This window comes from Panicum virgatum, chromosome 8N (genome assembly GCF_016808335.1).
Source record: "Panicum virgatum strain AP13 chromosome 8N, P.virgatum_v5, whole genome shotgun sequence".
In the NCBI taxonomy this organism is placed as follows: domain Eukaryota; kingdom Viridiplantae; phylum Streptophyta; class Magnoliopsida; order Poales; family Poaceae; genus Panicum; species Panicum virgatum.
The window spans coordinates 21,712,356-21,732,557 of NC_053152.1; the positions used below are offsets into that span (position 1 = coordinate 21,712,356).

The following is a 20,202-nucleotide window of genomic DNA, read 5'->3' on the forward strand; positions in this document are numbered from 1 at the left end:
CGTTTTAGTGCGGGCTGTTCCTGTAGTCCGAAACTGAAACGAAGTCGAATCGGTTTGGGCCTCCATCTTGATCCCGACGTCCTTGCTGGTCCTCCATGCCTCCAAGGCCTTCTCCACGCCCTTTCTGGTCCTCTTCTTTGTTCCTAAGTATAATTAAATCATTAGGTAGCAACCTATTCTCAGATTCACAATAAATATTACTTAAGAACGAGCTCACCTATAAGTTCAATTGTCGAGCGCGTGCACGAGTAATAGGACCTTGTATATCCTCTTGAGGAGTGTCGTTTATATCCGTAGAAGTGATGTCCTCATCATCCTCCCCCTCTTGTATTGGAGTTGTCCTCGACTCAAACTCATCTTCTCCTCCCAAATATGGCTTCAAATCTGAAATGTTTAAGGTGGGACTAATCCCAAACTCGAGAGGCAACCAAAACTTATATGCATTATCATTAATCTTTTCCAAAATTTTATATGGTCCAACAGCACGTGGCATCAATTTAGACTTCCTCAAATATGGAAATTGTTCTTTTCTCAAATGCAGCCACACTAAATCACCCGGTTCAAGTTTAATTTAGTTGAAGCATACAATTTCAAAATAAAATCAGCACGCTCCTTAGCATCACTATGTACACGCTCAGTAGTAGGTAGAGGCAAAAGATAAATGGGAGTACGAGGGTTGAAACCATACACTACCTGAAAAGGACTTACCTTGGTGGTGGAGTGTTCCGCCCGATTATATGCAAACTCCACATGCGGCAAACACTCTTCCCCCATCTTCAAATTTTGCTTCAATATTGCTCGCAACATTGTAGACAATGTTCTATTCACCACACCTGTTTGTCCATCAGTTTGGGGATGACATGTTGTCGAAAAAGCAACTTTGTCCCCAATTTGTTCCATAGCGTGCGCAAAAAATGACTCAAGAATTTTTCATCATGATCTGAAACAATAGTAGAAGGCATACCATGCAAGCGAACAATCTCTTTGAAGAAGAGGTTAGAAATATGAATAGCATCATCCGTTTTATGACAAGGTATAAAATGTGCCATCTTGGAAAAGCGATCGACCACAACAAAAATGCTATCGCTCCCCCTCTTCGTCCGAGGAAATCCCAAAACAAAGTCCATAGAAATATCCGCCCACGGAACCGAAGGAATAGGAAGAGGCATATACAAACCATGTGGGTTCAGGTGCGACTTAGCTTTCTGACATGTAGTGCAGCGAGCCACGAACCGCTCAACATCTCTCCTCATCCTTGGCCAAAAGAAGTGTGTGGCCAAAACATTCTCCATCTTCTTCGCACCAAAATGTCCCATCAAACCTCCTCCATGCACTTCCTGCATCAACAAAAGACGAACAGAACCAACTGGAATGCATATACGGTTAGCTCTAAACACAAATCCGTCATTTATCACAAACTTGTTCCATGTACGTCCCTCTTTACAATTTAGCAACACATCTTTAAAATCAGGGTCTAGCGCATATTGTTCTTTTATCGATTCAAGCCCAAAAATCCGACAATCAAGTTGGGACAGCATAGTATAATGTCTAGACAAAGCATCGGCAATCACATTATCCTTCCCTTTCTTGTGTTTGATAATATAAGGAAAAATTTCAATAAATTAAACCCACTTAGCATGTCAACGATTCAGATTATTTTGAGAACGAAGATACTTAAGCGACTCATGATCCGAGTGAATAACAAATTCCTTAGGCCATAAATAATGGCGCCACGTCTCTAAAGAACGTACAAGTGCATACAATTCTTTATCATACGTAGAGCAATTCAAAACAGGGCCATGCAATTTCTCGCTAAAGTAAGCAATGGGTTTACCTTCTTGCATTAAAACACCTCCAATGCCAACTCCACTAGCATCATATTCGAGCTCAAAAGTCTTACCGAAATTTGGAAGTTGCAGTAATGGAGCATGTGTAAGCTTGTCCTTCAAAGTGCAAAAGAACTCCTCATGTGCCTTTTTCCAATGGAACACCACACCCTTCTTTGTCAACTTGTGCAGCGGAGCAGCAATGGTGCTGAAATCTTTGACAAAGCGGCGATAAAATACTGTAAGAAACAACTTCTCTGAATTATTTGACTGCAACTAGTCTGTAGCCGAGAATAACAAACTGAAAAAAAAATACTCAAGGGCTGATGTCTGTATATTCCCTCGGCAATATTCAGAGTACAATAATAGTCTGATCAACAGCACCATGCATAAGACTGTGCCTATGACGTACAATGGAACCAGCAGAACAATTTGAGAAAATGATCCTCACGGTCAGCACTATCAGCAAGGCAATTGAATACTAATTGTGACAGAGGAAGCACTGGTACGTCTCCAAATTCAAGAAAGTAGCTCACAACAGCAATAGAGAATAAAGAATTCAATTGGAATCTCTCGTGCAACAGGGACACCAATAACTTAGTAGCCGAGATCATGAATAAACCAAATGAAATTCTTGATTATCAATTACGAACAACACGCAGACTTGATAGATGGGATCAGCTTACAGAGTAGATGCAATCCAAACCCTAGATAGATCTTCCACCCGCAGCCTCGATGAACTACGATCAGAAGATGGGGAACTCCGAGAATTCCAAGCGATGCACCCAAGATGTAGCAACTCGATCACGCGCTCCACACAAATCCGAGAGGGATCGGTAGGGTAGATGAGATCAGATGTTCTCTTGTTCATAGGAGAAACCCTAGGCAAGAGACACAAAAATATTCTAATCTAATCTCCCAATCAAGGTACCCCTCAGCATCATAATATCTCGAAAAGGAAGGTATGGTAAACTTAACCTTAGCATAAGGGTCATTGGGTACACGATTCTGATTACCTTGCTGGTGGTTGTGGTTGTGAGCACCACTGATTACCTTGCTGGTAGCCGTGCTTGTCGCGTGGCTGCTTCATCTATATTACCATGGTCATCGTACACCACGTCGTCATCTTCATTGTTCTGTTGACGAGCCTCCAGCACATTGATCCTATTAGTAAGCGTGGATATCCGCCTGTCAACCCTCTCAATGATGTCACCAAGCTTGAGGCCTATGATCGCTTCGGTGACTGCCTTGGTGAAGACCTCTTGCATCTCTTTCTTGGCATCATGTAGCTGCTCCTAGCTGACACACTCGTCGAAGTCCTTGGGAGTATGACCCCTACTTCCATCATCATCTGCAATGGTAGACACAAAAAACAGAAACAAATAGTGAAGGTTATCCCTAATAATTCTGACTACGCAGGTGGGGTGGTGCCTCTCAAGGTCACAACTAAAGAGAGCGTCTTCCAAGCTCTTACAAGGTTCTTACCAGCGCAAGTAATGGATGGTACAACCGGTGGCTGATTCGTGATACCTGTGAGGGTGTGGTACCAAGATTGCAAGATCCTCTGGGTGTACTGATCTGAAGATAATATGTGGAGCTTTGAGAGGCTCAAAAATATAATTATGAGGAACACAATTCAAAATCAGATAGCAATGCTGAATAATGGTCCAAAAGCACACTTGTCCTAGTTGCTGGCCTAAACGTGTCCTAGAATAGTAGTGCTAACAAGGAGGATCAAGATCAAGTATGGATATGGTAAACAGCATTGAATCGGGCTCAACAGAGCTCGTCGTGAGGTGAAGGCACTAGTAGACAACAACTTTTTCTTTTTTGCTTTTATTTTTGTGATATTTTTTTCTTAATCTGCCTCACAAGAATAGGCGCACCACAAAATTTCAGCTCAAATGGATATAAGATGTGGCCTATGGAAATTCTGCAAAAACTTTAAAAAGCGTGTAGAAACTTCAGAGCTCCGACAGACAATTTTCTGAGCCGAATTTTAAAATTCTGAATTTGCCAAACCCAAAATAGTCTAGCGACAGATGGATGTGAAATTTTTTTTCTCTTGTTCGAAAAATTAAATTTTACATGATTTCGAATCCGTATGCGAAAGTTATGGCTGTTTGAAGTTCGGGAGCCCGATTAGGGTTTCGGTAGAGAGCAAATCCCAAATCGGGTGGAGTGTGATGGTGGATCAGGTGGCAGCGGGGATCGAAAAAACACTACTGGACTAAAATATGAACTAACCAGCAACAAGACAATGAACTAGAACACAAAAATCAACACTATGGGCTCTGAAAAAGAATTATGCAAAATGCTAAACACGGCTGTGGGATGGGAAAACTAAACCCTAAATTTTTTTTTGGCTTTTTCGTGGACTATGGGACGAAAGATAGAAAACACTCGAACTAAAGATAGATGTAAACCTAACGGTATACCTGAAGCTCTGATTACCAAATGATGGGGACGTGGGTTCCCGATCTTCCGTCAGGTTCTGGATAACTCTCGTTGTAGGCGGAGCGAGACACACCGATCCAGCTTCAGATCCTAAGACCCGAATCCAACAATCTTAGCACCACAACTCCTCTGGTTATCAACTGTGTCACAATCCGGTTGACCTCGCCGAGAAGGCTAATCCCTGCAAGCGTAACAAAGAACACAATCAAGAACTTGAAAGAACGCAGCTCAATTGAAGTGACTCTGCAGATGAATGATTAATCTCACAAGCTGGGGTTTCACAAACCAATGAACGGCGACAACTGTTCTTGACAGAATGAATCTAAGCAAAACTTAAAGTCTAACGATGGTGGCGGCGGCAGCTAATAAGGGTTTAGGTCGTGCAAGACCTACTGGACACGCCCCTAATGGGCTCCGAAACGATACAAATCCCAAAGACCGAAAGACGGCGTCGCAGTGCCGGAATAGAATCTGGACGTCAACTTCCTTGGGCGATTTCTGTCAGCTAATAAGCGTCTTGAAATTATCTTTCCAGCCATACCAAGTGCGCCCAAATCCGACTCCATATGTGACCTGGGCGTCCGTTTTAGTGCGGGCTGTTCTTGGAGTCCGAAACTGAAACGAAGTCGAATCGGTTTGGGCCTCCATCTTGATCCGGACATCCTTGCTGGTCCTCCATGCCTCCAAGGCCTTCTCCACGCCCTTGCTGGTCTTCTTATTTATTCCTAAGTACAATTAAATCATTAGGTAGGAATCTATTCTCAGATTCACAATAAACATTACTTAGGAACGAGCTCACCTGTAAGTTCAATTGTCGAGCGCGTGCGCGAGTAATAGGACCTTGTATATCCTCTTGAGGAGTGTCGTTTATATCCATAGGAGTGATGTCCTCATCAGATACAGTCTTCTAGGGCACTGGGTCAATAGATACTGAATCAACTCCCTCTGCATCTTCTGTGTCAGAATTATCCATCTCAGTATCTTCCATCTGCTAAGCTGAGTTATCCAATGTTGTTGCCCAAAGAGTGATAAGAACTACATGAAGAGTGGGCTGGTAGGGGACAATAGCCAGACCAGAATTGCTCTGATCCTCAGGAACCGAGTGCTCAACAATAGAGTGGGATGTATCAATCACAATGGGAAACTGCATAGGTAGCGGCATGGTCATTAATCATTTGAAAAGCTCTCCCCTCAACTATCTGCAAATTAGTAGGAAGCTGCAAGGGACCAATGAAAGAGGAAGAGACTTCATCAGAGGATGTGGAAGAAGAGCCATATGTGCCAGCAAGCACATCAGCTACATTAAGAACAATATCAAGCCCATGGGCTCTCAAGTATTGGGCTGTTGACCCAGATTGATCAAATGGAATCTCCTGCTGCTGGACCATTTCTTCATTCTGGGCTTGGCCCTCATTCTCATCCCGCATTTCATTTTCATTTTGGTTAAACCAAGCTGGCCAATCTTGTGCTGCATTATTACCAGTGTCTGCATCATCAGCATCCACATGTGGGTGAAGTTCAGCCTGAAACTCTGCTATCTGTGCATCATTGATGCCAAAGTCCTGTTGCACGGCCTGTGCTGCTCCAGCAAGATCATGTTGCCAGACCTGGTTGATGTGGATATTGATATTACCTACTTCTCTATTTTCTGGATGAGGGTTGCCATCAGCTGGCACGGGGTCTTCATCTGGTGGAAAGACATCAGGGAAATGACCATCAAGGATGAAGGTTTGCATAGACCAAGAGCAGCCAGTTCCTCCCATCAGCGTGCCCTGGGAAATAACAACACTTCTTGGCGCTCTCTTAGGTGAAAGCAGCAGACATTGAGCAAGAACTCTTGACTTGTTTGGTCCCTCAAACCATCTGATTAGCCTACCAAAGGGAGCAACCGAGGCTTTGATAAAATCATGGCTCTGGTAATCTAAAGGAAACCCCAGAAACGTTATAAAGCTTTCGTGAATGTATGGACAAGACTTTAGATTGCGAGCTTCATCATGCTTGACAACACGATTAACCCCAAACTCTGAATCAATCGGCGAAGCATCAAGCAGACAGGCACGCTGAAATGGATCCTCAAACTCGAAAAGCCCTAAACTAAACGGCGAGGGAAAGGTGAAAACCACACAAACTGGAAAAGTCTATTGCAGGAACGCCGAGACGTGGTGTAGTAGGTTGCAAACTTGCGTAGGTTGCAGCTCAGGCTCTAGGGTGACAATGGCAAATTGCTCATGGTGCTTCGGCGGCTCCCCACCCAGAGCAACACGAGCACGAGCCGGTTGCATCCAACCATGCTCTACGTGCATCCCTGGAGGAACAAACAATATCGGATTGCAAGGGAAGTTAGCCATACTGAATGGAAGCTCCGCTTCTTCTGTCGACAAAGGCGATGATGGAGGCGATTGCCGACAACTGTAGATTGGGGAGGAAGACGAAGAGGCTGCTTGCGTAGATGGTGCGGTTGCTGTATCAGCGGAAGATGTATTTTGTTCCATTAATTCTGGCTCCCTTCCAACTGAGTGGGGAGGCTTCTTCATAGATGGGCCAACATCTGGGCTGGGCCTAGTCTTTGGTACCCAGATAAGCTTTGACTTGGGCTTCTTTCCCAGGTAGCACCAACGGGCTTTATGGCTAAGCCTGTGACAAGTCACACACCACCATGGTAGAAAGCAAGAATGGGCCAGATGACCTTCTGCCAAGCACTTGGAACATGTGGGCTGACTGACATGGCCCAATTGATTCAAATTTTGAACCGGTTGATGATGTTCACCCGAAGAAACCGGCACTGAATTAGGATCCATTACTGAGAAGAACTGCAGAACAAATTTGTGCCGACTAACTGAATCAACTGGAATGCAAGTTTCAATGTTGAAATCCCCAATACGTATAGAATTAACATCCCGCGAATTATCACGAGAAGTAGCCTCACTCATAGGAAAATTGTTGGTGGGAGGATTAGACACATCCTTGGTAGCAAAACAAACACGATGAACAGTGGACATATTGCTCTTTCTTTCCTGCCTACGAGATTGGACATAAGTCCATTCCTTCATCTATTCTTGTTCCCACAAAAAATTTTCCCGCTCCCAATGTGGAGCACCATTGGACAATAGGTGAAAGTAAACATCAAAGGAATCACCAGTGAAACGACAAAGTTTGTAGATATGAAAACCAATAGCTTTGCAAGAAACAGAGAAACAAAAATGCCGATCACTTTGATATTGAACATGAAACCCATCGACAGAACCTCCCAAACAAGATTGTAGAGCACGAGCCACAGAATCTTTCGTCAAACAAAAGAGGTACCGCCTAAAGGTTGCCAACGGAAAGAAAAAGCCATCCGGAGAAGAGGAAAGATGATGAACAGATCGCCCAAACCTGTTGCAGATCTCCCACTGGAATTGCAAACCATGAGTTGGATCCAATTCCTCAAGAAGATCATGACGACCCGCCATGAGAGATCAGCAAACAAGAGGGAAGAATTAGCAGCCTCCATGGCATGATCTCAGAATCGCCCAAGGAGTCGCCATCTCTTCGGGCCTAGTCCTTCCACTGGATACTTGCGCATAGGGTTTGATGTGTTGTTTGTGAACTTTCTATGTATCATCTTGATGTATTGTGCGTGAAGTCAATAAAATTTCCCTTTTCAAAAAAAGGAACTCCAGTCCTTCCATCAATATGTAGTGCCAAACGTGTCAAGCTCTAGGAAGTCCAACTCTGGAAAAAACATGGAGTTGGAGGCCAACTCCATGTTTTCCCTGGAGCTCCTCAGGGGTGCTCCAAAAACACTTGTTATGTATATCCTCATGGAGTTGGGGTGAAATTACCCACCTTTGCCACTAGTTATTCATAACGGTTCGCAAGGAAAAAAAAGAATCAGTCTTCTTCCTTCCCTACGCTATGGCGTTTCTATCCCGTGGCGCCCAACTTAGAGGGCAGAAACCCTAGCACCACCCCCCTGCGGACCTCGCCGGCGGCCATCGATTTGGAGTGGAATGGAACGCACTGAAGATGATCTCCTTCCCCACATAGGTATTGATGTCTAATCCCTCGTGAATCCCCTGTAATTTGTCTCTCTTGTCACTCATTTTTTCTTCCCCATCCATGGCGCCATGGTTTCTTCCTCAGGGGGTCGAACCCCTTTCATTGCGCCAGGCTTGGCCGACCCTAGCGCCACCACGGGCAGCGATCTTAGAGGGCTCGGTTGTGGCCATGCCACATTGGTTGGCCGGGGTACCGGTCGGTGCCATGTCGATAGCACCGGCCATGGCCCTGGCATGGCCAGCCTGGGCGCTGGCGCGACTAGTAGGGGACACAAAATGTTGGGTGTCCAGATGAGATGGTGCATGGCTGATGCTGTTCTAGGGTGTGGTACTCCTACTACTCAAGTGCAATTATGATCCTTCAACCTGAAAAAGGAAGAAGCTTAAGTAATCGACACGCATGACTGATATCATTGCCATAAACAAACTAATACACTGGCACCATCGGGATTACAGGAACAATACAATCTCCTTCAACCCCCACTACATCAACTGCTGCATATCCTTCACCCTTTCGGTTTGGATGAGCTAAAGTTGAATGCCAAACTTTAGTATCTATTAGCACTCATATCTTTCCTAAAATTTTTAAACTTTAGCTAAACTTTAGTCCACCTAGCTAAAGTTTAGCACATCACCCATTAGCAAGGATCAAATAGGACCTTAACACGATGCGATGGACTTGCGATTAGAGGTTCAGGCTTTCAGCAGAGAAAGGAGTTCTGAAGAACCTTGATGACGACGACACACTTTGTTCACTGCTTATTCTTTATGTGTATCATCACTCAAATGATCGATCTTGCAGCATATACGGTCTACTGCACTGTAGTGAGGCACTGTAGCTCGTGAGAAAAAAAATAAAGGCGAAAGGGACCATTCCTCACTTTTCCTGGAGCTGCAATCGGCGAATCAGCCAAACACGTAACAACTCCTTATTTTCCTGGAGTTGGTGGAGTGGAGTTGTAAAAAGGTGGAGGTGCTACTCCCGAGCTATTTTTCTAGAGCTGGAGTGCTGCCAAACACGCCCTAAATGATAGTCTATAGGCCAACTCCATGTGGAGCTGCTCCACGTACTCCAGAACTTCAGGTGGAGCTGACTCCGAATGGAGTTGGAGCAGTTGGAATGAGGTGTTTGGCTCTACAGTGCTTCTAGCTTCAGAAAATATATTTTTCAGATTGGATTGCCAGATTGCCATTGTTGCCCTTATCAATAACCGCACACATCATTCTTGATGAGGTCTAGGCCCGATCTTTCGAGAGGTAAAGGAATGTGCTTCTCGCTTCAGAAAAGATATTTTTCATATCAGCACGATTCAAATCCTGCAATCGCTACACCACGGCTCTGTTGGTTATCAACCAAGCACAACTTGATTGACCTCGACGAGAAGGTTTTTCTTGCAAGCGAATCGGAGGACACAAGCAAGAAGATATAAACATGCAATCTGATAATTGCAAATATGGATAAAGCGAATCATAAGAGAGGTTCAAGCACTCGATTCGAAAGGACTAATCAACATAGTCGAGGAAAGCAAGAACAAGGGCTCTGGATCAATGTATAAGGACTTGTGGCCACAGATACAATGATGCAATCGTTGTTTCTCGAAGAAAAACACAAGAACTAAACAAAATCCAAGTCTAAGTGGAAGTGACTACTGAGTTTATGAGAAAACCAGGGGTGTCCTAGGGTTGACGACCTGTGGTGGGGCGCCCCCAAAATGGGCATAAGGCCCAGCACGATACAAGGCCTGAAAAAGCTCAAAACAGGTGACACAGCACCTTTCTGTGGTCACGTAGAATGATCCACGAAGTTTCTGGAGCTAGGACCAGAACCAAAAGAAGCATCTTTTCGTCACAATTCCAACGCATCAAAGAATGCCTTATTTGGACGTCGTATGAGAGAGATATCGCCGTTTTGGTAAAGGCATGGCGACTGAATCCGAACCGAACTCGCTGTCCAACTTGGCGACGACTTCAAGGTTGGTTGTGAGGCCGGCTTGTGCCTGTCCAGCGTGGTGATGTCCTCATCAATTCTCTCACATGCAGCCTCTCTCTCTCATGGATGGAGGAGGCACTGTGGCTAACGACGTCGGTGGCGGCAGAGAGCTATGTGAAGGGGCCGGGCGGTGGCAGGGGCGGCGGCGGCGAGCTCCGGGGAGGGGAGTTCGGTGCCGTATCCGCCGGTGGTGAGGATGGGAGGCGTGGCGCGGCCTGAAAGGAAGTGGCCACCAATGGCGGTGGTAACTGTCTGATGATACTCCCCACTGAAATTGGCCTAAGAATCGATAATAATGATTGTGATTACGAGAGAATAGTTTGTCAGTTCGGATTCACAGATTAAAAACTTCATAATAGGTGAGTTATATTGGTGAAACAATACACGGACCAAAATAGAAGAAACACTAACGGAAGAACTAGGGAGATGAGCTTCATGCTTTGAAGGAAACGACAAAGCAAATGCATGACAACGATGACAACCAGCGAGGCGAGCATTATGTTGATAATAAGAGTACATATTTGGTTATGTTTACTAAAATGGTTTTATTATTATAATCTAATTAAAGTATACCTTAGATCTCCATACTTGATGTAAATACAATCCACACCGACATAAATATATTTTGAATTATAATTTATTTGGTTCAACATAGAAATAAAGTTATATCCTATAATTTATTTGGTTCAACATAGAAATAAAGTTATATCCTTACTCCCTCCAGCCTACAAAGACGGTTTGTTTGTAAAATTTCAGACATACTACTAGTAGTAAAAAATAATCATATTACCCTAAGTAACTACAGTAGTTGTGATTGAAGACTGCGTTGTTTATTTGATTCCCTAGATCCTCGATAAATGCAAATGTATTAGAACCAGAAAAATAAGATCTACTAAATATTTGATTGGCTCCATATCTTTTATCAATGCAATTCATTCTTGATATTTGGTATTACTTTAATTAGATGAACTTTACTACAATTTGGACAAATAGTTTTTGTTAAACAAAATTTGAAGACTAAAAGAAGAGTCTTTGCTTGACGGAGGGAGTATATGTTCCCTCACATGGATGTTGGCAATGATTCGTCTCCCGTGTAAAGGCATGAATAATCTACCCTACGTCCCTACCGTAATATATGGTATATACTATACACCATGGAGAGGGAGGCCTGGGAGCACCCGACTGCCCACGGAGCGACACGTATCTCTGGAGAAAGGTAGCGCAATGCTGGCCATCCGATCCATCGCTGGAGATCGATCCACGCCATTCCTTGGTTTTTTCGCAAGTAGACCCTTCAATTTTTTTTATTCAAACTCGCCGTCCACGTTTTTTGCAAACTACCCCCACCCCCCGCCGAACCACCCACCCAACAGCCCCATCCCCGCCAGCCCCTCTCCCCTCAACCCGCGGTGCACCCTCCCGGCCTCCCCTGCCCCTTCCCTAACCCTAACCCTAGCATCCCCCGCTGCCGGTCGCCGCCCTTTGCCCCTCGCCCTCCTCCACCGTCGTTGGTTGCCGTCCTTGGCCGCCGCCCCCTCCCGGGTTCCCCACGTCTCGACCCCCGCCGTCGTCGCCCCTCCGACCCCCGCCGTCTGCTCTGCCCCTCCGACCGGCGGAATGCTGGTGGCGGATCTAGTCTGCTCTGCCCTCTGGCGCCGTCGTCCGCTGATCTAGGCTGGCAACGTAGAGGCGAAGCAATGGACGGCGGATCCGGTCCAGCGGCGTCGAGGTGGATCGGAGGGCGGCGGCATCGAGGCAGTGCAGTGGCCGGCAGATCTGGGCGGCGGCATGGAGCGGGCGGCGGATCCGAACTCTGGTGTCGAAGAGGCAACGTCGGCGGTGGCGGTAGTGTCGAGGCATCAGCACGAACGACGGTGGGAGCGAGATGGACGGAGGCGACATCCAGGCAGAGGCGCGGGCGGCGGGAACAACGTCACGTCCACCGTCGTGCAGTGCCGTGTTTCCTTTATTTCCTCTCAATTTTCCTTTTCTTCCTCATTTTTTTTCTTTTCAGTTTCCTTCCACATTTTCTTCCTACGCGGCGGAGCGCGTTCTTCATCTAGTAAGTATTACGGAGTCTGCCTATGCACAATCCGGATGGGTAGTTCATCTATTTTCCGTATATTGCTAAGTCCGAGGTTGATCATAGTGAGAATCATGATGTTATTATGTCGTATTCCGATCATTGGTGAAGGAGAATAAATAGAAGTGTTGGCAATCAAAATTGACACAACTGTACGTGCCAGGGTGCACAAACCATCAGACCTATTTCGATGGTTTTGTTAAAGGTAATGACTTTACTACGGCTGGATGTACATTCGTGCTATTACACGGCAGCCTATATTGACCCTCCTCCCCTATGAACTGTGGCACATAGAAGCAATTTCAAAACTTAAAAAGCTATAGTTCTTAAACCATCCATTAAATTTAAATTCTGATTGCACAGTTATATCTCTTTCGAAGAGACCTACAAAATAAGACCACACTTGAATATGTTTCAACAATATTTTTCAATACACATAAATTGCTTCATGTATAATAGAAAAATCCAAAACAAATTAGTTAAAATGCTCAACCGATCTACTAAAGTTGCCTATTATTGATCATGAAATCAATGTTTACCTATGTAACAAAATTGTTTACCCCTTGTCCATTAATGACATCAAACAATCTATCTTCATAACATGAACGCCAATATCCACTAATTGAACTCAGGCATACGAAAGCAACAATATGTAAACCCATAATCAATTTTTGCAAACATCATAGGAAAATTAGAATACACAAAATTATGTGCATGCATGCGCTTTTGCCTTCTCTCCGTACCCTTACATGCATGCATGATGGGTGGCCGCACGACATGTATGTATAATTTACGACCAGCCGTAAGTTAGCCATGTCCTTTGTTAAATATGCAAAATTTGACTTCATCATTACGTAGCTCTTCTTGACGATTGAAATGTATAATAGAACACATGATTTCAAGTTCAGATGAGAGAGTTATGACTTTTGGGAAAACTCAGACCTAAGGTGGACATGTATGTTAGGATGGTCATATATGTTTTGACAACCCAGTTCGTGTTAGGAATCGTATTTGATATGTGATTTGTTAAAATTTCGACTCCTAATAGGGTAAGACATCCTCTTCGTATAAATATAAATGGTGTCGGTGTTTTTTCACACCGGCTAGTGATTCTCGTGGATGTGCGTTTACTGGTAGATGGTCACGTAGGAAGACATAAGAATTTATACTGGTTCGGGCCGCCAGGAGGCGTAATACCCTACATCCAGTTCGTGTTATCGTGTATCTTTCAATGATTTGTAGTAGGGGGTTACAAACGGTCGAGAGAGGGGAGAGCGCCACAAGTCTCTAAGATCGGTGGAAGGGAAGAGTGTTCATGGCTCTCGTCTGGTTAGGGCATCTGCCAGCGAGAACTACCCGGAGTTCCGCCTGCCTCTTTCCCAGCAGCGAGAGCGTGCTCGTGTGCTCCGATGGTATGACCAGCCGTGTGCCTGATCGCCCAAAGCTCTTCTTATTCAGTCTCGCTCTTGCATAGGGGCTCATCCTCTTCCCTTTATACAACAGGGAAGAGAACAGTGTATGAGAGAGAGAGAGAGAGAGTCCTTGTGGTGCCTCCTCCATTGTGTTGGTCGTCGTGGGTCAACCTAACCCTGCCGTCACCTCCCTTCGCCTCTGCGGCCGGGTCCGTTTGACCCTGTCATCTGCGGAGCGGGATAGGCGCTGGTGTCTTGGTCCTGGTGCAGCACACCCGGCCCCAACCCTATGTTCTACAACACCATAGGACGTGACGGGAAGGGGCATCCACTATGCGCCATATCTGCACAGGCCGGGACCGAGCACGCCTGGTTGCCCGTCAGCCCACGCCGTTGTCAGACCCACGCCGCGTGGGTCGTGGTGGGTCCTTGGTATAGGACGGGCATGAACCCCTTGTCCATCTGGTCGCCTAACAAAGTGGGGCTCGTCCGACAGGTCGGGCGAGGCGAGGACTCCTTCCTCAGGTCAGGCTAAAGGAAATCCCTTCCTTGGGTCGGACGGAGCGGAGCCCTTCCACATAGGTCAAGTAGGTTGACGCCACTATCAACTCGCCTGGTAGAGCGGCTTAGCCTTCTAATCCTCTATCTTTGTTTATCCGGAACATTTATACCCGACAGTAGCCCCCGAGCCCTTGTTGGGATCCTTTCACTGGATCTCGCAAAGGGTCTCGTCACCAGGTAAAAATGCTCTTAGCCTAGGGTGTCGTTCGTGTCGGGTGCGTGCGAGCGCACCCAGTTGGTGTAGCCCTCAAGCCTCTAGATGAATTAAGGATTTATGCAGAGGGTTATCTTGCTGTAGCTCAACTCTCCTTCGTCGGTCGGGATCATTGGGGGAACGGCCGGATTTTCTTGAACTCCGGTGGGTGCGCCAAGCGCACCCACTGGGTGTAGCCCTCGAGCCTCTGGGCGAGTTAGAGACTTGCTCAGAATATAGAGTCCCAAGGGCGTCGCAAAACTCGATGCTTTGAACCCGGGCGTCCCATCCCGTCAAGCGTAATCATCGCAAAACTCGATGCTTTGAATTGGGCGTCCCGTACTGTCAAAACGCTCATTTATCGCGCCTGACGCGCGAGTGGGACATTGATGGGCCGGTTAGGGGCGTGCTCACGCAGGCCTGTTCCATGCTAGCGCCTTCGTCAGGCTCCCTGTCTCTCCATCCAGTCTCGTCAATGCCAGGACACTCGAGTGGGATTCTGCTGATGGAAGCCGCCGTAGGGTGGATTCTTGATCGGCTGCCGTTACGTCCGTCTCGATGACGGTGCGTTGTGCGCGACATGGCCCTGATCCGTCTGCCGCCCGTTCGTGGCGTCGTGTTGCACCTGCCCTACATTGTACCACCATGGAAGGCACAAAAGTGGGGGTAGGCGCGTGCATTTACTGCCCGGGCGGTGCGGTGGGCTGTTTCGATTTAGCCACGCTGGTCTCTCACATGGCTATAAACAGGGGCTCTGGGCTCCTTTGCTCCGCACCAAATCAGCCATTTGTTCCTTAGCCTTGGCGCCCGATTACTTCAACCCTCCAAGAGCTCAGGCCCTCGCAGCCCGCACCGTCCACTGGTCCCTTGCTGGTTGCTATTAGAGGATTGATCAGGAGCGGAAGATGATGAGCTTGGGGCTTGCAGCCCTCACCGCCGATGGTGATGCTGCGTTGAGCAGGAGGGTGGGGATCGAGCCCCTCGGCAACGAGGCCAATGTCATCCATCTCCACCTTGCCTGCAAGGTGGATATGGGTGCCACCAGGCTCGATCGGCGCCTTTGGGCTTGGGGTCCCGCTGACCCCTCCCTGACAGCCATGCTCTTGCCAGCTGTGAGTGTCGCCGTGTGTCTCCACAACCTTCCTCTTCATGCTCGGAGCCTTGGCGTCGATGTGGTCACCATGGCTGTTAGAGGATGGATCACGATGTGGTTGTCCGTGGTGATCCTCCTTTACCAGGAAGACACTCTACCAAGGCTTCCGGCATCACCCTCGCGGGCGATGCTTTAGTAGTTTATTCTTGTACATGGCCGCAAATCGGCTATCATGTAACTGTATCTTTGTGTATGATTTTGATCGAAGAGTGGAATATATCTATGTGTTTGAGCCAAGATGTTTTTCTGCTCTTTTCCTTTTATCCCCACATTGTGTTTTATTCGGACGCATTTCGTCATCTTTTGCGAGTTCGCCCCCCGGGCCTCCACATGTAGGGAGGATCCCATCGAGTGGCATCTCGTCTTTCCATCTTCTCCCTCACGCGTCCCTTTCGGTCTGGATGGAGGGGTTGAGCCGTGCCATGCTTTTCCTTGGTGGACGAAACTTTGTGCTCGTCGGGCTGCTAACGGGTAGTTCGAGTGAAGCCTCGGTTCCCGTTCGCGGGGATCTGATGTAGACCAGCTTGTGGTTGACTCCAAACTCTTGGTGCCCATCAATATAGTTACTGGGTCCGTTCGACCGGACCCAGCGGCTCGCTACCTTTCTTGGGGGAAAAACCATGGATTTTCTTTGTGAACCAAGACTCGAACGCGGGTTCAGATGCCCAGGGCGTTCCGCACACCAGGGTGTTGGCCGCTTGCGGACCCATCCGTTCTGGGCCCTCGTTCTCCTAGGCGCGGGGTGACTGTCCAACCCATCGGGGGGCCATTCTCCGAACCCCAGCCTTAACGGGCCGTAGGGGCGTATACAGCCCCGTATCCCAAGTGCAACCTAACCTGCCATCTTGACTCAAAGAGCCGAGATAGTGTGCTAGCGAGGATCTCGCCCTTGGCTAGTCATGACCAGGGTTAGAAATATCGGCCGCAATTTCGCGATATGCCCGATATATCGGGTTTATCGGTGGGGTCCGATATTTTTTTTATCGGCCGAAATTGATTTAATGAATATTTTTTATACTAAAAAGTAAATTAAAAAATAAATAAAAAAATAAAAAAATAAAAATAAAAAATCCCGATATTCCCGATATATCGGTTTTATCGGTGGGTTCCGATTTTTTTCCCCTACCGGAATTAAAAACCCTGGTCATGACGGTGCGGGCGCATGACCTCCGCAATCGGCGCCCGGCTCGTGGTTGTCGGATTCCCTATCAATCGTGTATCCAAAGGGAACTCTAAACAGAAGGGATTAAAGGCTCGTACCTTGCTACCCTACCGTCATCGGTTACCTGGCCATTCATGCGGCGGGAAGACGTGGGGTCGTGCGGTTATGCGATGCGGAAACCGAAGGGTCGTGAGCACGGCTCTGGAGTATGGCTTAAAAGTGTCGCTCCTCCTCTGCCGAGGACGCCTCGCTAGTGCCTCTCTCGCTCTCCTACACTCAACCACAACCCAAAGAGAAAAAGAGATCTACTCGATGAGTACCTTGCCGAGGTGATGGCCGGAGAGAAGCGTCCTGTCGAAAGCGACGCCTAGGGTGGGCAGTTCCGAGGGCCCCCGCGCCTCCCCGGTGTTCTTCATCGTCAGGGGTAAGCTCTCGCCATCCTCCTTGTGCCGACCGCCTTTCCCCTTTTGATTTCGTATTGCCTGCCTCCTTTGCAGAACCGCCTCCATGGTCATTCCCGTTGGTTCCCCCTGGCCTCATTCAGGGGAAGAGGTTGTCCGGGTACCCCCTGGCATGGCCTTGTGGTGTCGTCCAGTCATCCCTCGACTGCGCCGGGATCCTCCCGGACCACCAGGCCCGGCGCCCTCCCAGCTGCACCTCAGGGCATGGGAGGAGAGATAGTGCCCGCCCGCGTAGGGGGTGCGAACACCGGGACCCGCCCTGCTGGTGAGTTGCTGTGACAGCCGTGGGTGTTTTTCTTTCGCTTTGCTCTTCTTATTCAGTCTTGTGTGTCTTTGGCCCTAGACTTCGGTGACGAGGTGACCCAGTTCCGCAGCGACCTGGAGGAGATGCGTCCAGTGTCTCGACGTCCTGGAGGGGGGCTATGGGGTCCTGATCCGTGTTGCCACCTTCGCAGTGGACACCCTAGGGCCGTGCACGCTGTCCGAGCGACTCTGGAGGCTTCCCAAGCAGGTTGAGCGGGCGGTGGAGCTCAGAATCCGCTCGGGGCCATGCAGGCGCTCGCCGCCGCCGAGCTGCGCTCCGGTCGTGACCTTCGCCGGCTGGAGCCCTGGTTCCCAGACGGGACGACACTCCAGGAGCACGAGAGGAGCTGGCTGACTACTTCACCGGAGCTGAGGGGTTCGTCTTGCCGAGGTGGATGTCGGCGGGCTGACCTGAGTGTGAGGATCCCCTAGGCGCCAGTCGTTATTTGCTTCTTTCGGATGTAAAAAGTAACATTTGCTGTCGGAACAAGGCCTTGTTTCTCATTTTCGCCGTGATCCATTTGTAATATTGTTGCGGCGTTCAGGCCCCTCATAGGGCCTTGCGTTTTTAGTTTTGCGATCGTGACAAAACCATTATCAGATAGGAATCCACTCGGGGATTGTTCTGCCGCGCGGATCGTCTGGCTCATTGCCTGATGAACCGCGTGCGCACTGGTTCCCCTCTTCATCGAGATGATAGGCCCGGTCGTCGGGTCAGGCGTTCCTGACTTGGCTGGTGAGCAATGGCACCGCAACCGCCGAGGTGCGAGTACTTTACTTTCCGACCAGCCCGACTCGGGGCGCATCGTTCGTTCGGCAACTATCGAAATCCGCCACATGTGATGAGGGATTTAGTTGCAAGAAAAGGTGTTTTCACATATGTATGGATGCGTCCCTGGTAGCCCCCGAGTGAGGTCTGACCCGCGGCGCGTCCAGGGTCGGCTGTCACTCTAAAACTCGACAGCAGGGAAAAGCGATGGTTTGGAAAATGGATTTCACAAACTTAAAATTCGAGCGAGCATGTACAAACTGCGGATAGTTCATCATTATGCTAAGGAGAGGAAAAGACAACGTAATTGAAAAGGCTACGTAGCTGAGTCGGGATGAGGATGCGTTGAAGGAATCCCCCACTGCCGGTAACCGATCTGGGCGCGCCGAGGGCAGGAGTCCAGTCCGTCTCCCTGGCACTCAGATGCATCCATCCGGCTCAAGGAAGTCATCCTCCTTCGCCTCGGCCTCTCTTGCGGCCGCGCACGGCTCCTTCTTCCTCGGTCCCCCGCGCTTCGATCCGCCGACCAGGAACCGCCTGATGATGGAAAAGGACTTCTCAACTGGTGATCAATGGTGAGTATAATTTTGGTTTACCTGCAGCTCCTATTTTTTGTTGGATAATGTGAGTTTGGGTTCCAGATTATATTATTGGCTTCTCTCTATTATGACATATATGGGATTGCATTAGCCTATCGTGTCCTGAACTCCTAATACTAATTTTCAAGCTCTGGTTATAGCTTAGAAGATTCGACAGCCTTGAGCTTGTCCTTCTGAGATAGTTTTTGGTTGCCAATAGGGATGTAAATGGTACGGATATTTTCCGACCGACCAATCGACCGAGAGGGGTCATATAGTGATTCGGATATTATTTTCAAATATCCAGATGTTTTTTCGGATATGGGATAGGAATTCGGATACTTTATTCAGATATCGGATTCGAATACAATATGGGCAATATCCGTCGGGTATCGGATATCCGGTTAGATAATCTGGATAGGCGATTCGGATAATTTTATAATATATATTAGTAAAAAACTAATTTAATATCTAAAAATTTATAACTAATTCATTTCAAATCAGAAAAATAAAAATTTGTACCAAAATTTTTCTAAAAATATAATCTATCTAGTTCCACTACTCTGGTTTTACAATGTAAAATATATACATTAATATAAATTGAATTTGTCTGTAAAAGTTTATAACTAATTCATTTGAAATAAAAAAAACATAAAATTAGCACCAAAATTTTTCTAAAAATATAATCTACCTATTGCCACTCTATAGCAGTTGAATCTTATTTATTCTTAGTCTAGTTTAAGAAGTAAAGTCAAACTTTAGTAATGATTCGACGTTCCATTTTAATAAAAACTCAATATCGTATAATAAGTCAAACTCTAGTAATAAATTGATATCTCCTACATATATTATGCATGTAATAAATTAGAATGTCAATGTCGTGTAGTTGAGTGCCTAAAATGGTATGTCATCTATTGTTATAATCAAGCATGATTTTAATTCTAATCTAGCCTCCAAAATAGATGAATCGATTTGAGTGCAAGTTAGAATATCATGTAATTGAATCTCTCTCATCTATGTAATCGTTGGAAAAGTTGTTTATTGATTTGCTTCGTTAAGTATAATTTAATTAGAATTTGGAATCTTATGATGTTCGAGCTTTACAACATGTGCGATATGAATAAATGTTGTCTTTACTCGATATTCGAATAAACATCCGTGCCCGACATGATCCGCATCCGGTTCACTCCGTATTCGATACACATCTATTCGTA

General features: G+C 46.9%; 1 long non-coding RNA gene across 1 annotated transcript; it reads left to right on the top strand.

The window, feature by feature from the left end:
* The first annotated feature begins 17,138 nt into the window (after nucleotides 1-17,138).
* Nucleotides 17,139-18,138, top strand: LOC120686568. Its single transcript, XR_005680251.1, has 3 exons — nucleotides 17,139-17,301; nucleotides 17,375-17,603; nucleotides 17,682-18,138. It is a non-coding gene; the product is annotated as an uncharacterized LOC120686568 (long non-coding RNA).
* Nucleotides 18,139-20,202: the final 2,064 nt, after the last annotated feature.